The sequence below is a fragment of the Aphelocoma coerulescens genome, chromosome 4A (assembly GCF_041296385.1).
Source record: "Aphelocoma coerulescens isolate FSJ_1873_10779 chromosome 4A, UR_Acoe_1.0, whole genome shotgun sequence".
Lineage (NCBI taxonomy): Eukaryota > Metazoa > Chordata > Aves > Passeriformes > Corvidae > Aphelocoma > Aphelocoma coerulescens.
This window is the reverse complement of record NC_091018.1, coordinates 4129370-4136902: the sequence shown is the minus strand read 5'-3', so window position 1 is coordinate 4136902 and position 7533 is coordinate 4129370. Positions and strand designations below refer to the sequence as shown.

General features: G+C 43.2%; 1 long non-coding RNA gene across 1 annotated transcript; it reads left to right on the top strand.

The window, feature by feature from the left end:
• The first annotated feature begins 1473 nt into the window (after positions 1-1473).
• Positions 1474-6875, top strand: LOC138110179 (uncharacterized). Its single transcript, XR_011150812.1, has 4 exons — positions 1474-1589; positions 5109-5189; positions 6124-6226; positions 6691-6875. It is a non-coding gene; the product is annotated as an uncharacterized lncRNA (long non-coding RNA).
• Positions 6876-7533: the final 658 nt, after the last annotated feature.

Genomic DNA, 7533 nt, shown 5'->3' with positions numbered 1-7533 from the left:
TGCTTCTGGTACCAGAGCAAGCATTCTGGAATAAATTCTGCCTGATCAGAGGGAAGATGGAGATGAAGCAGCCAGAGAAGTGACATGTTCATATTGAACTATACAAAATCGGTCCAGCTCTAATTAATCACTGTGTGCTTCAGTCTGCCCCCAGTGAGCCAGACTCACTTTTCACAAGAAAGTCCAAAGTAAAACAGTGGAGACAAATTCATTTTGGGTTGTTACCTGAAGATGGTTTCATTGTGGTAAGTAAGGTTTGTGTCACAGCCCCCTCACAATAAACATTGCAGTACACCACCCCTCACACTGAGGTTATTAAGAGAGTTTTTGCTGTGCACAGCCTGATTTAAACACTCTGCATTAAGCAGTTGAGTGTCCCAGCAGCACGTGGATGTACCAGGGCACCTTTGGGACTGTGCTGCAGGAGGGGCAGGGTGTTTATGGTCACACTGCCCTGCCTTTGGAGAGCTGAACATGGCACAGGGAGCCTGCAGAGCGCTCCTTTAGGGTCAGGGCTTTGCCTGAAGCTTTAATCTTGTTACCCAAAGCCACGTGCCTAAAGTGAATTGTCCCCCCCATCCAAAGTGGCCAAACAGGAAAAACCACTGGCATTAAATGAAACAAGACGAATTAGCTAAAAAGAGAGGAAAGAATTAACAGGAATGAAAAATAAACCTTAATTCACTCCAGTGCTGGTAGGATTTGGCATTTAACTTTAATCATATGTTTCATTCTGTATCAGGGAGAAATACCTGTTTCGTGATTCCCCTGACAATTCCTGCCATTAGCTGAAAGTGTTTATTCCCAGAGCTGTGCTGCCATCAGTTGATGATGCTGGGGCACTTACAGAAGAGAGGTTTTGGCAGGAAAAATTCTTTAACATTTGGAACATTATTATGGAACATAATATTGTTCTTTGCAGATCAGTCCAAAGCTGTTCCATACAAATTGTTGCACTCTCTTCCTTGGTGTCAGCTGGAGCAGAGGGGGAACCCACATCCCTAAAAGTAAGAAAACAGACCAAAAAGCTTAAATAACAAGGAATAAACTCTCTATTGGACTTTCTCTTGATAGTTCTGTAAAACTGCTGTAGACAGAAATGGCACACAGAGATTTTGGTGTCGGATCAGTGCTTTGCAGTTTATGTGATCATTTACACCTGTGCAAAGTAAGGGTTTGATAGCATTTGACAGCTGATTTAGTAACGTTTGACACCTATATTACAATGTTGAAATGACTCTACAATGTGCAAAGCAGTGGAAAAAGCTCTGATTCTTTTCATGGCTTTTTCCTTGTAGTTGAATATTGAGATTCCATTCTGAAGGAAAAAATATAACTCTTGACATCCTCACTGTAATTCTTCATTTCTTCTGGTATGTTATGTTCAGCTCGTACTAACTTGGGGGAAGGAAAGAAAAAAGCATAAAGGGAAAAGAGAAAAGCCATTGTGTTTAATCCACAGCCTGGATTCACAGGTGCTGACTCTTACACCAAACCAAACCCAGCTGGAAGGAGCCACAGGAAAGTGAGAACTCTGCCACTGGGATGAGAAACCCTGCAGGACGAAGGCTGCTGGTTTGTAAGATCTGGTGAGTAAATTGCATGGTTTTCAGAGTTACTAGTTTTTTTAAATTAACAGAAATTTTCACCAAGTGAAAGTTTGTTTTCACTTAAATTGGTTTTGGCTTCTTCAAAGCAAACCCTCAAGAAACTCCCAAGCCAGGGTATTTCTTTCTTGCTGCCTGAAGACAGGCAGTAACAGACTGTTCAGGATTCCTACAGGAAACAGGGGGTTGATCAGTTTGATACTTTGCACCCATAAAAAAAAAAAAAAAAAAAAAAAAAAATCAATGTCAGCAGTATCACCTCTGTGCATAAAGAGTTCTTGCACTTCTGAGTTTACAAACAGAGCTTTTCCCACTCCAGGACAACAAGCCCAGTAAGAAGGATCATGGACACAGCAAAAACACTGTCTAAATTGTACTGTACAACTTGTCAAGACACAGTTATTTGAAATGCAATTGCCAGTGTTGTGTGTTGACAGGATGTGATATCTTAATGAAAATAATAATATTGTTTGCTCGTCTGGTACCAGCCCCATTTCCAAAGGAAAAGCCTCTCACGCTTCACACATGAAGTGGCTTTTCCAGCTAAACTGATGCAGTAGGCAGTGTAGCATGAGTAAGTTAAGTATCTGTGAAGTTCATGGACTGGTGAGGAGGCAGGACCAATTTGCCAAGCCTGGAATTACTGACAGGCTGAATGACCCATGGCTAGGCTGTCACGTTACTTTACATTACACTTTGCAGCACAGCCCAGCGGAACAGAACCTGGGAAAAATGACTCCAGCAGGAGATTGCAGGATTTTCAAGGTTACCAGTGCTGGATTGTCATTTCCTAGATAATTCCAGTGGCCTTTCGCTGGCACCTATTGATAATGCAGAGAGCAGCCACTTGCTTTGCCGTCACTCAGAATTAAACTCCCCCACATTCGCCGGTGTCTGTCTCTTGGTCTACAGCACATGCACAGAAATCAGAGCTCCCCATGCCCACTGCAACTGCCCTCCCTGTGTTCACAGGGCTGCTTTCACCTGCACTCCCTGGCTCAGAGCAGCCCAGCCAGCTGGCACGAGTGGAGAGCCTTAAATGGTTAGCCAAGGGGCAACAAAATTATTTATTTTAAACAAGGAAATAAAGCAGGTCGTTGAACTTCCTCAGCATGGCAGCTGTAGCTGAGGGGGAGAACAGAGAACAACCCAAATGTTTACTGAATGTGTTTTGTACCCAGTAAGGGTGGTGAGGGGAAGTCGCTAAAGGATCACATGGTCAGTCTCAGGGAAGATTTCCAAGGAGAGCAGGTCCAGTGTAGTGGAACCCCAGTACCTGAGCCTTCACTCATTTCTCACTGTGGCTCACAAACAGGAATCTCCACTGCTGAGCTCTGTGTGCTCAGGCATTCAGGACAGGGAACGCTGAAGGGTAACAGAGATAACCTCAGCTGCTGCAAATGGGCTCAGTGATTTTTGACTTAAGTTTTATTAGGAATTTGAAGGTGACATCCCCTCCTGATGAGCACATCCCCAGCCCGTTACTGTCAGCGAGAGTTGTGCTTACACGGCACAGAGAGCTCATCTCTCCCGTGTGTCTGTCCAGGCCCTGACACACAGCCCCAATCCTGGGCCTGACTCAAACAATGACAAGTTAATGAGGATTTACTCTGTGCTCTATGTCTCTATAAAAGTAACTTTTAAATAGCATAATGGAATAATATTTACTCAGCAGCCTCTGCATCGTTTATTCCCCAGAGTCTATCTTACAGTCTTGTAAGATAAAAATAAATATTTACTCTCTTCATTCATGCAGTTTATTCTATGTAGAACTGCAGCCAGCTCTATTCATCCTACTGCCTTTCAGCTGGATGCTATAAAGAAAGGAAATTAATTGTTGTTAAACTTAGGTAGGTGATAAAAAGGACAAAAAAGTTTCTGCTGGCTTCTGTCTGCCTTTTACTGCACGTGCCCCCTCCCACCCCATCCCCTCTGCCAGTGTGGGGGAGTGGATGTGCGTGTAAAAATCAGATTACCTCCAGCTCATTACTGTCCACTGACACAGTCCCTCTGTAAAAACTTTTGATGAATAGTCAGCATCTAATTCCTCAGTAATAAAAAACCCTAAGTTGCTTGCAATCATTATTCCAAATGGAAAAATTAATTGTAAATAACTGGAAGTCAATTAAGGCTGGGTTCTGCCGGGTAATGCAAATCTTTTATAGTTTTGTTTCAGTTAACTGCCTCATTAATGATTTATAGATGTGTATACAGCTGTGGGAACCATAGCATTATCTAATGCACTCAGAGAATAATTACATATGAAAAGAACTACGCAGCTCAAGGGAAAAACTCAGAAATTACTTACTGCCTTAACTTCAACCATATTAAGATGCAAAGCATTTAAAAACCAAGTGTGATGTTTTATCATATTCTTGAGGTTTCATGCTTTTTAAAGAGAGAAAAATAATTATTTCTAAAAAAATATTTGCACACTTCAGTATTACACAGTATGCAAAAATCAAGATGTCTCAGCTGAGAATGTCAGCATTTATTTATTACTTAAAAGCCTAAGTTATAAAACATTCCCATTCCCTTTGTGCATCTGCTATACAGGAATAAAAGGCATTTCTACAGTTAAACAATTCATGGGCATATGCATCTATCTCCCTGAATTACACAGAGCCTGAAGTAATTTTGGGAAGACTTCCTGCAGGAGTCATTTTCCTGAATATACAAATACACTGGTACTTGTTCTTTGCTGATGCCAATATTGGAAGTTTGAGGGGTATTTTGTAAAATATTAATTTTCACTCCTAAATAGTGCACTAATTTGCACCATTTGCTACTTCTTTCTTATAAATTCTAATCCAGTGATCAACTGCTGTTGGATATTTGGAAGCACCATAGATCTGTTGCTTTTAAGTCTGCTTTTCTTCGTTCTGAGAGCAGAGACAGGGTCAGGGTTTTCCTCCCCAAACCCAGACATGTGATCTGCAGAGCCTGCCCTGACATTTTCCATGCAGTTGTCTCCATAACAGTGCAGGTCCCCAGAGCTCCTGCCACTGCTCTGGGAGAATTTCCTGTGCCAGGGCAGAAAACACAAGTGTGCCCTGCACCGTCTGTGCCCCAAATCAGCCTTCATCTTCAGGCTGAACAAAGTCACCATCCCATGCTTTTGTCCACAAAGTGACTCCAGGAATATCAGGCTCTTCCTGGCCAGCTGCTGCTGCTCTGAGCTGTTCCACAGACTGGTCACTGGAGCATCCTCGCAGCCACCTCGTTCCCCAGCACTGACACAAGTCCCAGAACTTTCTTCCTCTTTCTTCCTTCACCACCACCTTGAGGCCTCTGCTCCCAGCTCTCCCCTCCAGCCCAATGCTCTTGCTTTGTTTGCTCAGTCAGGTGTGATGTGATCGGTCTGTGCTCCTTCCCACGTGTTGTGTGATTTAGTGCCTCTTTTTGCCATATATTTGGTAATATTAAAACCCTGGCACAGTTGTCTATTCGAACTATACAAGGCCAGGGGGAGACAAATAAAATTTTTTATTTTGTCTGCAGATGTTCAGCCTCTTACATAAAACCTGTAACTGTCCTGTACCACTCACTCACTGCACAAATAATGGCAGCACGTTCCACCAGGTAGGAAAGAAAAACACCCAGCCTGATGTCCTTTGGGGGGGAGGAGGGGTGGGGAAAGGACACCAGACACTCATTCTAGGTTTTCCCAGCAGCACTAAACCACAAACACTTCTTGGCCACCAGCCTGCTGCTGCTGGCCAACTGGCTGTGGGATTAAATGGAGCACAGAAATGCTCAGCGTCCTGCTTGCTGTGCTAGAGAGCTGCTTCCATGGAGAGGGAGGCTCAGATGAAAATTCACAAGTTTTTTCTGCGCAGAAAATCTGTGGTAGCTTTTGTATGCCTGTTAAAAACAGGTTTACGTGTTTGTACTTGGCACTGAAGGAAATTGTTGACTCTAGATTGTACTGACTGATAGAATAATTCGGGGTGACGAGGTCTCAGGAGGTCATTTGTTCCCACCTCCTGCTCAAAAACTTCTGCAACCACATCAGTGGCCCTGTGTGAAATGGAAGTGAAGGCAAAGCATGGGAATAATGTATTTGGAGATTTTATTGCCAGAGAAGAAAACAAATAGACAATTGAAATTGCCATAAAACATTTGTAACTCTACGGTGGTGTCTTACTTGGTAAGGAAACATGATGTTAATCTCCAAGGACAAATGGAAGACTGCAAATCAAGTATCATTTAACATTAGAAAAATGTATTTTTAACTCTAAGCTTTTGAGGCTGTACAGCATAACCTGCATAAGGAACAGCTAAATTAATCAAGATTAAGCTGTCTAGGGTGATTAAACACACAGACACAACCTTTGGCTTGTGACATCCTCATAGACATCCTTATGGAGCTGTAGGCACAGAACTATATGGCCTTGATGGCACTCGAATATGCCTTGGAATATTCTTGTGGAGGGCCTGGGCTCGACACCTTTTTGTTCAACACAGTATGGCCATTCTTACCTTCTGCTATCTCTGGTTTTGTATTTTATTTCAGTGCAACCACCACAGGTCATTCCATTAAGTCTTCCTGAACAGCAGCCAGTAGTTCCTATGGCCGTTTCTTACTTGCTTTTGGAAAATAGAATTTAAAAAAATAGGTAAGATGTTTGGCAAACCATCTCCTAATTAGCAAAAAATGTTTGGTAATTGCTCTTGTTTAACTGTAGGTTATCACACATCGCCCTGTGAGCTGAAAAGATTTTAAGGCATTCTCAGTTCTGGTTATAATGTTCTTAATAATCAAAAGGGTAAAATAAAGGTCCATCACCACGATAAGTGTATGGTAGGAGACAGGCTGAAAAGCTTCCCAGCCCAGACCTGCCAGCTCTCCCCATGCCTCTGTCAGAGCTGTGTTCCTTAAAGATGCTCCCTCAGAGACAAAAAACAATAATGCACATTCAATTTTCATCTCAGATCTTCTGCCCCCGAGAGGAAAATGGGATCACGGAATTGTAAACTGGAAGTAACATTGTATTGGGAATTCCTTTGCCATTTGTAATGTAACTTGGAGATGGGATTGCTGCACTCAGTGACTGCCATTCTGCATCCTTTCCTTTCTCAGTCCCACACTCAGGCTGTAGGTCAGCTGTGAGAATGAGCCAGAAGCCACAATCATTGTGGTGGGACAGGGGACAGGAGAGGAGTGGGAGAGACAGGAGACCTCTGGGGACTCCCCATCCCACCAGCTGGCCAGTGGAAAGTTCACAAGGTGACAAACTCATCCCTTCAGCAGGCACAGCTCAGTTTTTCCCCCAGATCTGGTAAGTTCTCAAAACCAAAAAAACACAGCCAAGGAAGCATTTATTTTGTTTCCACACCACATTCTCCATCGGAAAGATTTGTAAATCAGGCCTGGAAGTCACTCACAGCAGGTTGAAATCTGATGTTACAAGGATTCAGTCTGGGAAAAAAAGATAAACCCACCCCAAAATAAATTCTGATCCATCATATTTACCAAGAGTCCAATTATGCCTTTCCATTTTACACAATTCTTGTGGAAGGCTGGGGGAAATGATGCATATTTATCAATGTGGTGTTATTCTTTATTCTGCCTGTATGCCTTTGGCACTGACTTCAGAAGATGAATGCTAAACTACCCAGCTAATAACTCAGGAGCTGTTGCTCTGAGTTCCAGATGCCTTGAAGGCTCTCGTAGCCTCAGTGATCATTTCTCCTCCTGGATCAAAATGCTGAAGTGTTCCCGTTGGATCAGTGTTTGCAAAAGAATTGTTTCCTCATGACTTGTGCTGTCCTTCCCGTGGGGAGCAGAGTTTGCAGGAAATGTGTGCCCTGAGCCCTCCCTGTGGGGTTTGCAAACATCCAGGCAGAGGATGGAGACCCAGGGCAGGCTGTGCTGCTGCTGGGGCAGTGTCTCAGGCCATTCTTAAACAACTCTGCTTTAAAA